The sequence below is a fragment of the Oryctolagus cuniculus genome, chromosome 8 (assembly GCF_051225735.1).
Source record: "Oryctolagus cuniculus isolate XC-2025 breed Fujian yellow rabbit chromosome 8, ASM5122573v1, whole genome shotgun sequence".
In the NCBI taxonomy this organism is placed as follows: domain Eukaryota; kingdom Metazoa; phylum Chordata; class Mammalia; order Lagomorpha; family Leporidae; genus Oryctolagus; species Oryctolagus cuniculus.
The window spans coordinates 52,948,818-52,965,155 of record NC_142874.1 but is presented as its reverse complement, the minus strand read 5'-3'; the positions used below and the strand labels follow the sequence as shown (position 1 = coordinate 52,965,155).

Sequence of the window (16,338 nt, the reverse complement as noted above, 5' to 3'; positions counted from 1 at the left end):
GTATTACTCCATAGTATGTATGTGTGTGTGTGTGTGTGTGTGTGTGTATATGTGTATATATGTATGTGTATATATATGTATGTGTATATATGTGTATATATGTATGTATATATACACACACACACAATAGTTTTTTATTTTATATAGTCATCAGTTGATAGACATCTGGGTTAATTCCATATTTTAACTATTGAGAATTCAGCTGCAATGAACGTGGGGGTACCCATAACTCATATGCTTATTTCTCTTGATTTGGGTAAATTCCTGGAAGTGGGAATGCTGGATCATATAATATGTCTGTATTCAGATTTCTGAGCTATCTTCATACTGTTTTCCACAGTGGTTGTACCAGTTTACATTACCACCAACAGTGGATTAAGATATTTTTAACCCCGCATCCTAACCAGCATTTGTGATTTACTGATTTCTGTATGAGAGCCATTCTAACTGGGGGTGAGATGGAACCTCATTATGGTTTTGATTTGCATTTCCTTGATGGCTAGTGATCGTGAGCTTTTCTTCAAATCTGTTGACCATTTGAACTTCCTCTCTTGAAAAATGTCTGTTCCAGTCCTTTGCCCATTTCTTAACTAGATTATTTGTTTTGTTGTTGAATTTCTTGAGCTCTTTATAGATTCTGGATATGAACCCTTTATCACTTGTGTAGCTTGCATATATTTTCTCCCATTCTGTTGGTTGCTTCTTTACTTTGCCGTGTGTTTCTTTTGCGGTACAAAACCTTCTTAGCTTGAAGTAATATCATTTGTCAATTTTGGGTTTGATTATTTATGTTACTGGGGTCTTTTCCAAGAAGTCTGCCCATATATTTGTCTTGCAGTGTTGCCGCATTGTTCTCTCATAATTTGATGGCATTGGGTCATAGATTTAGGTCTTTGATCCATTTTGAGTGGGTTTTTGTGTAAGGTGTAAGGTATGGTTCTGGTTTCATTATTCTGCATGCAGAGATCCAGTTTCCCCAGAACCATTTGTTGAAGACACTGTCCTTGCTCAGGGATTGATTTAGTTCCATTGTCAAAAATAAGTTGATTGTAGATGGGTGGGTTGAGTGCTGGACTTTGTGTTCTGTTTCATTGGTGTACAGGTCTGTTTTGGTGCCAGTACCAGACTGTTTGGATTATAACTGCCCTGAAATGTGTCTTGAAATCTGGTATTGTGATGCCTTCAGCTTTTTGTTGTATAAGATTGCTTTAGCTATTTGGGGTTTCTTGAGTTTCTGTATGAATCTTAGCATCATTTTTTTCTAGATCTGAGAAGACTGTCCTTGGTATTTTACCTGAGATTGCATTGAATTTGTAAATTGCTTTCAGTAGTATGGATGTTTTGATGATATTGATTCTTCCAATCCATGAACATTTTTTTTTTATGTCATCTGTTTCTTTGGTCCTTTGTAATTTCCATTAGCCAAGCATCCTGCAATTGGGTGCATATGCATTTATTATAGTCACATCTTCCTGTTGAATTGATTCCTTATTCATTACATAGTGCACTTCTTCATGTCCTTTAACAGTTTTTGTGTTAAAGTCTATTTTGTCTGCTACACCTGCACTTTTTTCCTTTACTTTATCATGGAATATCTTTTCCCATACTTTTACTTTCAGTCTGTGTGTATCTTTGTTGGTGAGATCTGTTTCTTTTAGGCAGCAGATAGATGGGTCTTGTTTTTTAATCCATTCAGCCAGTCTGTATCTTTTAACTGGAGAGTTGAGGCCATTTACATTCAAGATTACTATTGATAAGTAATACATTGCCCTGCCAGTTTTCCATAAATATTTCTATTGTTTATTTTGGATTTACTTTGTACCTTTACTGGAAGATTTTCTGCCTTCACATTCTTTCATAGTGAAGATGATGTTTCTGTGTGTAGCACATCCTTATGCATCTTTTGTAAGATTGGATGAGTAGTGACAAATTTCTCTTTTTATGGAAGGTCTTTTTTTCATCTTCATTCATAAATGAGAGCTTTGCAGGGTACAGTGTTCTGGACTGACAGTTTTTTTTCTCTTAAGACTTAGACTGTGTCTTCATTGTCTCTTATCCTGTAGTATTTCTGATGAAAAGTCAGCTGTGAGTATAAATGGAGATCCTCTGAAAGTAATTGGGTTTCTCTTGTGCACATTTTATAGTCTTTTCTTTATATTTTACTGTTGAAAGTTTGACTGCAATGTGTTGTGCTGAAAGATCTTTTATGGTTATGTCTCAGGAGTTCTGTGTGCTTCCTGTACTTTGATGTCTCTTTCTCTAAATTGGGGAATTTTTCTGTAATTATGTCACTAAACAAACCTTCTAGTCCATTATTTCTTTCCACACCTTCAGAAACACTTAAGACCCCTTCGTTGGGTCCTTTGATAGTATCCCCTAAATTTGCAACATTTTTTTTTGTTTTTTAATTTTTCTAATTTCATCTTTTTTATTTTTATTTTTTTTGTCGACTGAAAAATTTCAAAAGATTTGTTTTCTAGCCTGGAAATTCTTTATTCTGCCTCACCAAGTCTGTTCTTAAGACTTTCCACATTTTTATTTGATGTATTGAGTTCTTCATTTCTAATATTTCATTTTTATTTCTCTTTAAAAATCTCAATTTTATTTGAAAATTTTTCATTTTTATCATTTATGGATTTCTTTAATTCATGTATTTGCTTCTGATTGCTTCTGAGTAATCTGATTTTTTTGAATTCTCATTCTGGCATTTTATCAACCTCTTTATTTTCACATTCTAATATTGAAATGTTATGTTCCTTTGAGGGCATCATGTTGTCCTTCTTATTCCTGTTTTTTGAATTTCTGCATTTATTTTTGGCATTTGTAGAGAAACTTGTTGCTTTTTCCTCTAATGGCTTTTATCTTTGAATTATGCTTCTGTGGCTTAGTGGAGTCTCTCTACTTCCAGTGAATACCACGTGGTGTGTTGAGTGTGGCCAGGAAGCTCTGGTCAGTGCTCCAGGGTGGGGCAGCTATCCAAGGTATCACCCAAGTTGGGTATGGTAGATCTCCTCTTGTTTTTTTTTTTTTTTTTTTTTTTATTTAATGAATATAAATTTCCAAAGTACGAATTATGGATTACAATGGCTTCCCCCCCATACCGTCCCTCCCACCCACAACCCTCCCCTTTCCCACTCCCTCTCCCCTTCCATTTACATCAAGATTAATTTTCGATTATCTTAATATACAGAAGATCAGCTTAGTATACATTAAGTAAGGATTTCAACATTTTGCTCCCACACAGAAACATAAAGTGAAAAATAATAGATGATTTTTTTTTAAATGATGATGAAATCAGATCAGACCTATTGTCCTGTTTAATCCCAGTGAGAGTCAAGTTGGGAGTTGATAGTTTCTTTTTTTTTTTTTTTTTTTTACAGAGGATCAGTTTAGTATGCATTAAGTAAAGATTTCAACAGTTTGCACCCACATAGAAACACAAAGTGAAATATATTGTTTGAGTTCTCGTTATAGCATTAAATCTCAATGCACAGCACATTAAGGACAGAGATCCTACATGAGGAGTAAGTGCACAGTGACTCCTGTTGTTGACTTTACCAATTGACACTCCTGTCTATGGCATCAGTAATCTCCCTATGCTCCAGTCATGAGTTTCCAAGGCTATGGAAGCCCTCTGAGTTCTCCGACTGTTATCTTGTTTAGACAAGGTCATAGTCAAAGTGGAGGTTCTCTCCTCCCTTCAGAGAGAGGTACCTCCTTCTTTGAAGACCTGTTCTTTCCACTGAGATCTCACTCACAGAGATCTTTTGCCAGAGTGTCTTGGCTTTCCATGCCTGAAATACTCTCATGGGCTTTTCAGCCAGATCTGAATGCCTTTAGGGCTGATTCTGAGGCCAGAGTGCTATTTAGGACATCTGCCATTCTATGAGTCTGCTGATTATCTCACTTCCCATGTTGGATCACTCTCCCCTTTATTTATTCTATTGGTTAGTGTTAGCAGGTACTAGACTTGTTTATGTGCTCCCTTTGACTCTTAGTCCTTTCATTATGATCAATTGTGAACAGAAATTGATCACTTGGAATAGTGAGATGGCATTGGTACATGCCACCTTGATGGGATTGAATTGCGGATCTCCTCTTGTTAACAGATGGAGGAGGGAATGGTTACCTCTGTTGCTGTGATAACACTCTCACCCTCTCTTCTCCAAGTTGATCAGTGCCTGGATTTTAGCCACCAGTGGGTTCAGCACTCATCTGTGTCACCATGTGAACCACTCAAATCATCTGTGCATTCCTCAGTCCGAACACAGATTCTGCTGCAGTGACCTGCCCCAGGCGACCAGGGAGCTCTGAGTGTGGAGCCTCACACAGTGATTGCCCAGACTCGGCTACACCCTACACCCTCTCATGCAACCAGAGTCCCCACAGTCTCAGCACACAAGGCTGCCAGAGTTGCTGGGTGCAGAGGGTCCATGCAACCCTGCCAGCCTGTCCAGTCCACAGAAAGGCAGACATTCTCCAAGCCAGCTGCCCGTGGGATCTCCCCTTACATGGCTTGAGCTCCGGAGGCTATTATATGTTGGGAGGATGGGGGAAGCTCAGAGTTTTATGTGGGTTTCCAGCCCCCTTCTATCCTAGCCAGGCTCAAAGTCAGTGGTGAACGCAGATTTTCCCTCTGTTAGAATCTCTAGGCCAGTGACGCAGCTCACTAAGCTAATCCTCCGCCTGCGGCGCCGGCACCCCGGGTTCTAGTCCCGGTCGTGGTGCCGGATTCTGTCCTGGTTGCCCCTCTTCCAGTACAGCTCTCTACTGTGGCCAGGGAGTGCAGTGGAGGATGGCCCAAGTGCTTGGGCCCTGCACCTGCATGGGAGACCGGGAGGTAGCACCTGGCTCCTGGCTTTGGATCAGTGCAGCGCGCTGGCCGTGGCAGGCATTTGGGGGGGTGAACTAGCGGAAGGAAGACCTTTCTCTCACTAACTCTGCCTGTCAAAAAAAAAAAAAAAAGAATTTCTGGATCACGCGCATACATAAGAGCCACTGACCAGCACTGACCAGATGCTGTTCTCTCCCCACCAATGCCGCTGAGGTGGTGTCCTGTTTCAGCCAATTGCTGCGCATGGGCACATCGGCTTCTGCAGCTGCCGCTTATGCCCAGAGTGGCGCCACCCTCTTCCAGCCGGAGAAACATGCCCCTTTTGCTTCCACTGGGTCCGTGGGTATCCTCTAGCTCCTAGGGCTCCAGGCCAGACTCACGCCACGCTCTCCCTCTGGCTGTATCACTGTGTTCTTGCAGTCTGGTCTCACATCAGTCTCCATGCCGGAGCCCTCTCCAGCTGTCAGCTGCTGGAGTTGTGTGTTCTGTTGTTCTGTCCGTGTTCATGCTGCGCCTCCACATTTTTCACACAGGCCCACAGCATTCCTCTTCATTCCGCAATCTCCACCGCAGTTTCCTCTCATTCTCCCCTGAGAGTGTACTTCCTACACTTTTTTTTTTTTTTTTTTAAACAGTGTATCCCTAGCCTTGTGCATTACATAGTTCCTTATTCTGCCATATTGGAATTCCCAAGCAGAGTCTTAATCACTACACCAGTGCCTGTCTGAGGCAACTCTGAGTAGAGCCCACAGCAGGAAGAGGCTTGGCAGCAGGTTAAGGTGCAGTGGAAGAGCCTTGCATTTTGGGCCACAGAGTAGATGCTGTTGTATTGAAGATATTAATGACAGATAAGGTGTGGAGTTGGTGACAAACTGCGGTTCATAGTAGAAATCAATGCAAGCAGCTGGGCTTCCTTTTTTTTTTTTTTTTTTTTTTTTTTTTGACAGGCATAGTGGACAGTGAGAGAGAGACAGAGAGAAAGGTCTTCCTTTGCTGTTGGTTCACCCTCCAATGGCCACCGTGGCTGGCGCATCACGCTGATCGGAAGCCAGCAGCCAGGTGCTTCTCCTGGTCTCCCATGCGGGTGCAGGGCCCAAGCATTTGGGCCATCCTCCACTGCACTCCCGGGCCGTAGCAGAGAGCTGGCCTGGAAGAGAGGCAACCGGGACAGAATCCGGCACCCCGACCGGGACTAGAACCCTGTGTGCCGGTGCCAAAAGGCAGAGGATTAGCCTAATTAGCCACGGTGCTGGCCGGCAGCTGGGCTTCTAAAGGAAGGTTATTCCATTTAGAAACTTACTCCCTGGGCCAGGCAGCACAGTGTCAGACTTAACACAGCCGATCCAGTTACCGACACTACTGCATGTCAGATCTGTTGCAACAGGGGTATATATTAAGGCCCTGATGGGGCGTCATTGCTTCAGGACAGGTAAGAGTAGCTATCCCAGAAATGCCAGTGGTTCATTTTCAGTGGAACAGGCACTCTGGACGTATTCTGGAACAAGCTTGTGTTTTATTCCTGTAAGGGTTTATTTGGTATCAGTACCTGAGTGGTTATGGAGTCGGGTTTGTTTGTTTGTTTGTTTGTTTTTTTTTTTTTTTTTTTTTTTTGTATTTTTTGAATTTACTGAGAGGCATAAACAGTGAGAGAACCCTCTCATCCAATTGTTCATTCCCTGGATACCTGCAATGGCTGGGGCTGTGTTGACATACAAGCCAGGATCTGGGAACTCGTTCAGGTCTCCCATGTAGGTGGTAGGAACCCAATTACCTAGTCTATCACTGCTTCCTCCTAAGGTCTGCATTAACAGGAAGCTGGAGTCCAGAGAGGATCCTGGTATCAGTTCCCAGGCGGGCAGATATGAGGTGCAGGTGTCTTAACTGGCACCTTAACCTCCATCTCTGGAGTGTTTGATTCCCTGGCATGAGATCTCACATAACGTGTCAGGTCAAGGGATCATCTTCAAAATAAAGGAGGTATTGTGAAAAGCCTGTGACCATGGCGTTCCCTGGATGTATCACATGTTACACTTCCTGGAAACGTCCTGCCTGATGTGTGGCCAGGGCATGACATGACACAGCTGCAGTAGCAGCTCAGAGGCAATATTCTGTAAGGATTTGATACCATCTTTCAGGTCACAGATAGCAATAGAATCAAAGATGCTTCTATTCATTGTGCTCCAGTAGAGAAAATGAATGGTAGGTTGGAGAGTAAAACCTCAAATCCTTGTGCCCCTGGAATCTTAGAATGTAACCTTATTTCAAAGTAGAGTCTATAGATTTAATGATTTCAGATGAGGTCATACTGTAAGGTGGGCCCAAACCCGAAGGCTGGTGTCCCTAGAAGAAGAAGGAAGATTCACAGGCACACAGGGAGAAGGCCGTGAGAAGATGGTGGCTGAGACTGGAGTGATGCAGCTACACGTCAGGGGAGAAAGTGGGAGCAGATCACCTCTCAGAGCCTCCCGAAAGACCAACCCCTCTTCCTCCAGCACTTTGATTTCACACTTCTGGTGGTCTGAACTGTGAGACAATAAAATTTCTGTGAAGTCACCTAGTTTGTGGTCATTTTTTCTGGCAACCTTTGAAAACTGATGTGCCACGAGGGCCAAAGGTGGAAGCCACAGTTGCCACAAAAACCCCAGGGGTCACTGGGAGCGTCTTGCTTCCTGTCTCTGTGACACTGGGTTCAGGAGGACCTAGAATGTGATATCCTCGAGGGAGCATATTTCTTCAGAACACCTAATAAGTGTCCTTTCCAACTGTAAGCTATGCTTGCCACTTCGGGATTTGTGATCATGTTCAGGGACCAAGGGCCAAGGAGAGAATTCTCTGTTTCAGGGGAGGTAAGTGAATCTCTTCATTAGAAAGGCGTAGTGCTGCTTTTACATGGTGGGGGAGGGTTAGAGAGTAATGTGAGTGGAATCCAGGTGATTTACTTGGCTGGGTGAGGTTCTTTATTCCCTTGGGACTGTAAGTGTCCATGGATGAATCTGGCCAACAACCCCAGGCTTTGAAGGGCATGATGATGAGATCCCTAGGGGATGAGAGTCTGGATCCTGCTGTGGGGAGCAACTCGGACTAGACTAAGTTACTGAAATTAAGACTTATTCTATGCATCTGCTCTCCCACAATATGGCGCTGGGAGAGGAGTATAAACAACTTTTAACACAGCTGCCTCCAGTTCAACCAGTAACCCGCAGGAGCTGATCCCGCTCCTGATTGGAGGAGAGCAGCGTACTCGGCGTGTGGGTAGCAGAGTTGGGATTGGTAGAAGAGGACTATAAAGGAGGAGAGAGACAACATGCACCAGGAACATCTGAGGAACACCTGAGCAGCCCCCGAGAGAGCCGGCCGGCGGTGTGCCGCTCCCCCGCGGAAGTGGGGAAAGTGGCAGGGGGCACCGCCCTTCCACGGAGATGGAAGGGACGGTAGCCAACCTGGGAAGAACCAGCAGCAAACCCGGGAAGGGCCGAGCAGACAAAGAACAGCGCAGGGTCCTGTGTCGTTCCTCCACGAAGACGGGGAGCGACATAATGGTGCCGTGACTCGGATAGGAAACTTAGGAGCGACATCCTGCTACCAGGTAAACCACTGAGAGGGTAGCTGTCAGATAGCTGCAGGATCTGCCTCAGCTTCCAAGGGCTGCGTTGGCTGAAATAAAGTCTTCCAGGAGACACGAGTCCTTCCTTGGTGACTGAGGGACTGGCTGGGCTATTTGGGCTCAACCTGGCCCAACTATGACAGATAGCTCTTAAATTTTTAATATTAAACAGGGTCTAATAGCTGATGCTAAAGAACATGGGATAAATACATTTTCATCCTCTGCATTTTGATCCTGGTTTGGCAAACTCTTTGCTGGAATAGTAGTGATGTATGTGAGGGTGACTTTTGTGAGTCACCTACAAGCTTCTGCTAATGCAGAATGTATTAGTCCATTTCAGAAAGTGAATCAGCCATACAGCATGCACACCTGTGCTTTACTGAATGACCCTGGCTACTTATCTGCCTAATGGGAACACTTGAAAGGAGGAAACGTAATATATTAAGCCCTAATCATATTTGGTGGAATCACACATGGTACAATTATAAATCACACATATTGAAGCATTCTTAATGAGGAATCAGTTAAAACGCAATGGATATAGGGACAAGGGCATTTTTGATTAAGAACTTTTGTAGGAAAGCAAAAGAATATGCTAACCACAATGTGCCAATTTGTATAACACAGTTTAACCATGAAAGAGCAGCCTCTTTACCTGAAATTTAGGTTAAAATAAATCAAAATCAGCTAGCATTTGCTACATGCTCATTGTTGAAAGAGTAGAATATTAAGGTATATGAAAGTTTTAAAGACAAATACAGCATTATCTAAGTCCTTAAACGTGAGTTTTATTATGAGAAAATCAAATGTAATACAGTGCTAGCAGTATTGTAAGATTTGCTGTGTTTCCTTTACTGCCCACATTGCTTTATCCTCGGAAACTCATGGAATTTTCACAACAAAGGTAGTGCATGGATGTAGCCCCAAGGAAGCCTCTTCTAGAAGCAAACTGCTTGAACTGCTGCTGTGGCCAAGGAAGCAGGGCATTGTTGCTGTCCCTGCTGTCACCATAAAGGATCCACCACATGGAATGTGATCTCCTGTCACTTGTGGGCACAACCTGATGGCAACTCTCACCACATGTCCTGTTTTCTGTTTTTATATTTGCCACAAAGGCATGAGATGCAGTTGGAGTTCCTCCCCCCCCACCCCCACCCAAAAGAAACCTTTTATTTAAGGAATACAGATTTTATAAGTACAACTTTAGGAATGTAGTTATTCTTCCCATCATACACATACTCTCACCCCTCCTCCTCCCTCTCCCCTTCCCAGTCCTATTCTCCATTAAGATTCATTTTCAATTAACTTTGTACACAGAAGACCAACTCTATACTAAGTAAAGATTTCAACAATTTGCACACACTCACAAAACTGAGAAAAAGAGTTACAGTTAATTCTCATACTATAACTCATTGAGGACACAGGTCCTGCATGGGGAGTTAGCGCGCAGTGACTCCTATTGTTAATTTAACAACACTGTTATGTATGACGACACTGACCACCTGAGACTCTTGGCATGAGCTGCCTAGGCTATGGAAGGCTTTTGAATCCACAAACTCTGTCAGAGTTATTTTTGAGCAAATCAATATGGGGAATTAAACCCTTGTGGAAGTGGCCTCTGACTGAGAGACAGGAACAAGTGGACAAATCTGTGTCCTTCCTTCTCCCTTCATGTGCGCTCATCAAATATCCTGTGAAGCCCAGAAATCAGTTTGTCCCAAGACCAGCCCCTCAGGAACCTGCTCTATCAGGCTTCTCCCCTTCATCAACACTCACTCCTCTGGGATCATGCTATACCCAAATGTATTTTCTGAGGAAACTGGGCTAACGCAGGTAGCAGTTACTAACACCACACTGAATGTGTGCTTAAGAAAAGTGCAGGGACAAGCATTGTGGCACAGCAGCTTAAGCTGCTGCTTGCAGTGCCTGCATCCCCTGTCAGAATGCTGGTTCGAGTCCTGGTTGCTCTGCTTCTGATCCGCTCCCTACTGAGCCACGAGGGAAGGCAGCGTAAGATGGCTCAAGTGCTTGAGCCCCAGCCACACATGTGGGAGACCTGGTCTAAAGTCTTGCTATGGGTTTCAGCCAGGGGCAGTCCAGCTGTTGCAGGCATTGAACCAGGTGATGGAAGATTTCCTTTCTCTCTCCCTCTCTCCCTCTCTCCCTCTTCATCTCCCTCTCCCTCTTCCTCCCTCCCTTCTTCCCTCCTTCTCTGTCACTCTCCCTTTAAATAAATCTTATAAAAAAGAAAAAGTATATAGAATTTAGAAACACAGAAATAAAAATTGGAGTAACTGTGGGAAGAAAGCTTAAAGAAAATCTATACAGTGAAGGATTTGTTCCATATAAATGGGGCTAAACTATTGAAACATTTTAATATACAGAAAACTAGCATGAGGATTGTAAGTATGTATGTTTGTCAATGGTATTTGTGTTACTTGTATTTTCTCTAGGAGCAATTAGGATTTTGTAGACATTGCCATCATTTAAGCTCAAAATTGAAATCACTATTTCAACTTAGGGTCGCTACTCCCCATGCTTCTTAGCTTTCCTAGATATTAAAAATATTCAAAGAATCAAGATTTATGATATTTTGAAGATAGGTGTGGAATTTGGAAAGAGGATGTTCAAAAGCTCTCTCAGCACCTTGAGGATAATTTAATCATGTTCCAAGCTGATTTCAGAAGAGTAACAGGTATTTTCAATATGAATTTACTGGCATATTTGAAAAACTTCACTGATTCTTTTTTTTAGCATATCAAGTATTGCTTCAAATCCTGGGTTTATCACTCTTAAATATTAACTTCTTTTCCTAAGTTTACTGATCTATAAGGAGGAGGTTAATATCTTATAAGGCTATTTTGATTAAATAAGTGAGACTTGTGCATCTGAATTCTTTTTTTTAAAGATTTATTTATTCATTTATTTAAAAGGCAGAGTTAGAGAAAGAGAGATAGAAAGAGAGAGACAAACAGATCATTCATCCACTGGTTCATTCCCCAAATGGCCGCAATTGCTGGGGCTGGGCCAGGCTGAAACCAGGAGCCTGGAAATCCATCTGGGTCTCCCAACGTGGGTGGCAGAGGCCCAAGCACTTTGGCCATCTTCTGCCTTGCCAGCCTCGTTATCAGGGAGCTGGATCACAAGTGGAACAGCTAGAACTCCAACTAATGCTCATGTGGGATGCTGGAAAGCAGTGGCTAAATATGCCGCATCACAACACATCCCTGTATCTTAATTCTTGAATGCTTTTTTGAGGCACAACGTATCATAGCTGATAGTTAAACCTTGATATGGCAGAAGACCAAAACTTTACTGGAGAGTCAGCTGAAACCATGCTATTCTCTCTATGGGTGTGCGTGTAATATTTTAAACTTAAGATGGTACATTTGACATTGCTAAACATGCACCTGTCACCTTAACACATGTGTAGTGTGTTTCTGGTGAATTTCAAAAAGAGTGATGGTTTGAACTTTAAATATCTGTGTGTGCTTGTGTGTGTGTGCCTTCTAGGCAGCTCAGTTGCGATAGCTTCATTTAGTCTCTGTTGTCTACTGATACTATCCTTGATCTTCACTCTTTTTTATAAAATGGCTGTATACAGAAGCACATTGACATATAATAGACAAACATTAAAAATGTACAACTTGAGAAGCTGTGACGTATGCATATGTCATATCACAATCAATAGATCTACCTCTTTCAGAATTTGCCTTTGTAATTCTACTCTCTAGCCTCTACTTTTCCTACCCCCCACCCCTCTTTATGGACCCAAGCAACCACTGATCTGGACCCAAGCAAACTGGTTATAGTTTGCTGCTGTAAATTTTTGTTACCATAATTTGTTTGTATTTTCCAGAATTTTATATAAATGTAATTGTGCATTTTTTGTTTGGTTGGTTTTGGTTTACGGTTCTTGGCACATGTCTGATAGTGTTTACATTAATGAAGAAATTTAAAACTGACTCGTGAAACATGAAATTCTATGCTCTCTGGGATACTGTCACTAGACTGCAATTAAAACCAAAGATGCTAAATCCCTGTTATTGGCTGTCATCATGGCTGTTAAATTGGTCTCTGGAGCTCTCTTTTCAATGTTGCCTCTGGGCTTTCTGTAAAGAAGACCAATGAGGACTGAGTCATTAATGAAGCCTCTGAACAAATTAATTCTAAAGACTGGAGAAAGTGAGATGTCATTTCAGTCCAACTTCCCTGGACTAGATGTGTGCTGAGTATTTTATACCCAAGTTAATATAAGAAAATCTAAACAGAGAGAATACCTGGTGATTGTGCATCACATCTAAGATCTTGCACAGTCCTGAGAATGCAGCCGTGGATTCCCACAAATCCATGGAACGAACCAGTTGAGAGGGCATAGCTCCTTTTGAGCAAAACCTATGAGCTAGACACAGGAATAAAAGTCAGAGTAACAATAGCAACAGACTCCTTAACTAGCTGGTACAACTATACAGCACAACTAATTTGTATAAGGTTAATATGAGGAAATGATTTTTGTATACTAGAATAACAATTATAAAATTTAGGACAGAAACACACACATTGCTGAAGTATGAGATCTACATACCTGTATAACATTTCCGTAACTGTACTGTGTGTGTGCATGTAATCTTCTATATGTCAGAAATTGCTTATCACACATATTTAAGATAAAATATGCTTTATTTCCTTGATGCAAGTTTTTCTTAGCCTTCAAAAGAAGAAAACATAATGAATGTAGGGTTCACATAACCTTTAAATATCTAATGCCAAGTGCAGTCCAAACCCATGAATGTATAATATACATTTGTCAAATTATCTAACTTAGCTGATGCTATCTCTATTTTTAAAGAGATGTCATCCTTAATGCTGTGAGACAATCATAATAATAAAAAAAAAGGACTAGAATTAGTGAAGCTTTATTTGCCTGGAAACTTTTTGTTGGATAAAAGAGAAGCAGTTTAAAGAAAATATTTTTTCTATGAATTTCAATCTGGAATACCACCTAGGCCTCTCAACACAGCTTTGAATTTGTGTCTAAAGAAAATGTTTGATCTTCTTTGTCTTTCAACTTGACAAAATGTCCTTCTCCCTTGAAATCTCCCTTTTTGTTTTATGTATGCTTGACAATGTGTTTTAGAAATGTGAAGCTCTCAGGGGGTAAGACAGGCATCTTTTTTTTTTGTGGTTGTTGTTTTGGTTAACCTTTGAACATCCTGAATGTCTACCCTACCAAACTGGCACTCCAAAAATATTTCTCATTAAAGTCTTATTTGTCCTACAAATAAGTGGTTTGGAAACAATAGAAGGAAGTGTTGGAATTAGCTTTTTAAATTGGGGGCTTTAAAAAATAAAAACGCTGGCAGATAACATTCCATTCTGTTCTCTGTGGGACAACACTGAGTATTTACTAAACATTAACTGACATAGCCAGGATAATTAGGTTCTGTTGGTCCTTAAGATATTTGAAAGTGATTATTGGATTCAAAATATTCACTATGCTCTATTGAGTTAACAAAGCAATGTTATTGTCAAATATTCAAAAGAATATCAAATTTCATTTCTAAAATAACTGCCCTTCATTGAATTAAATATATATACAGAAAAAAAGTTATATGGGATTTTGCTTTAATCCAACACAGAACCCTAGTGATCCACGCTGAAATACGTGAGAAACTCTGCTAAGTGCTGCCTACCAGGAGTGCTCACTCCCTGTCTTTCTCATGAAAGCTGGAGGTATAACAGAGACCAAAAGATCATAATAGAGAACAGGACAGGGGGGAAATGCAATGGATTAAAATGTGTGACATGAGTCTACATAGGGTCACAAGGACCAGTTGATCTTAATTATAGATGGTCTTTTCTGACTCAGGGGTACGTTTTTAGTTGGAGGCTTCTGATATTGCCATAGTTTTTGTTGAAATAGAACAGAAGTGAGAATATTCTGAGTTTAGATAAAACCACTTAGACCATCAGCTTCTACAATGGCAGAAAGTCATTCCAACTGATAGCTCATCATCATTAGGAAGAATGTATTAGCAACTAAACTAGCCATTCCTAGATAATAGTATAATCATATGCAGTTCAAATAAATGCTGTAGCACTTAATGATAAAACTAGATATTTTTCCTCCATGGGCATTTGTTATTTACCTAGCTTTCATTTTAACATGACACTTATTTGTGCTAGTCTTTAGAGAATTTTGACTCCTCTGTATACTGTTGTTTTTTTATTCTCTATCAAAGTGCAAGATTATAGTGACTTTCATTTACATTTCAGCATATTTACAGACATCATTGTACCCATTGAACCCACTGCTTTATTAACAAAATGTATCACAGAGTTACTGCCTGTATACTGTTTTTAAATATATATGTTTATGTGTAATATATTTATATATATAATTTATTTACATATATAATTTATTTAGATGCTTGAAAGGCAGAGTTACAGAGAGAGGGGGAGAGATCTTTCATTAGCTGGTTCAAACCCCAAATGGCTTCAGTGGTCAGGGCTGGACCTGGCCGAAGACAGGAGGCTAGAACTCCATCTGGGTCTCCCATGTGGGTGGCAGGGGCGCAAGTTCTTGGGCTATTTTCTGCTGCAGGGTTTGGGAGAGTAAAGAAAGCCGCCCACCCACAGAAGAGGAAGAACAGAATTTCTAGAGGGCTCCTTGGTCCTGCAGAGTGACCTTTGGAGGCTGTGGAAGAAATCGTTGGTGGGACTTCATGAAATATGAGCAGCTTTCAGCAGAAGGAGAAAAGGTCGCAAAGAAGAAGTTAGGTCTGTGCAGATGCACTCCCATCCATTCTTCTTTGATGCCTACTGGCTTCTACCCTACCCAGCCCAGCCACTCACTCAGAGACAACCCTCATGGTGGCTACCAGCGACCTGCACACTGCTACATCCAAGGATCAGCTCCTGTTGTCCCGTCCTCTCCTCAGTAGTTTACACAGATGGCTCCCATGTTGCCCCTCAACCCTCTTTCCCTTGATCACCATATCACAGCCTTCGGATTTTCCTCTCACCACATTAGCCGTGCTAGTAGCTGACAGCTGAAATCTGTGTTTAATTTATTTGCTTCCATGTGGTGAAGAATGATTTCTAAAATCATTTAAAACTAGAATTAATTGAAATCTGTGCCTGCGAGTTCCTTAAATACCACTTTGATTTTCAAATGGAGTTATCTGCTAATGTGAGTTTGAAATTTGTTTGCTGGTTTTTTTTTTTTCATGAAAGTAATTATTAAGGGCTTAGTTCTTGTATTAAATATATAATATTTAATATACTGGAGTTACCATAATGCCTTATGTTCCTCAAAGTTCAGCTTGCAAATCTACATTCTTTTTATAAGAATATGGAATTGTGGGGCCAGCGCTCTGGCACAGTGGGTTAATGCCCTGGCCTGCCGTGCCAGCATCCCATATGGGCACTGGTTCGGGGCCTGTCTACTCTACTTCCGATCCAGCTCTCTGCTATGGCCTGGGAAAGCAGTGGAGGGTGGCCCAGCTCCTTGGGCCCCTGCACCCACGTGGGGGTCCCGGAGGAGGCTCCAGGCTCCTGGCTTCGGATCAGCATAGCTCCAGCTGTTGTGGCCAGTTGGAGAGTGAGCCATCAGATGGAAGACCTCACTCTCTCTCTGCCTCTACTCTCTGTGTAACTCTGACTTTCAAATAAATAAATAAATTTTTTTAAAAAAATCAAACTGTAACAATCTTAAGAGATGCTTTTTTCTGTTTATAAGCTTAAATACTTTTAGATATTTTAAGCCACAATTATAAATATAATCTCTTTGATTTTATTTTTTAACTATTTGAGTAATCTGACTTTAAGGAATACATATTTCTAAGTACTAAATATATATAAATGTAACAAATTAAACTTTAACAGTTGGGGAAACCCA

General features: G+C 41.4%; 1 long non-coding RNA gene across 1 annotated transcript; it reads left to right on the top strand.

Annotated features, from left to right (window-relative positions):
* Positions 1-4,096: 4,096 nt before the first annotated feature.
* On the top strand, positions 4,097-14,181 carry LOC149125016 (uncharacterized). Its single transcript, XR_016211922.1, has 2 exons — positions 4,097-8,420; positions 9,343-14,181. It is a non-coding gene; the product is annotated as an uncharacterized LOC149125016 (long non-coding RNA).
* The last annotated feature ends 2,157 nt before the right edge of the window (positions 14,182-16,338 follow it).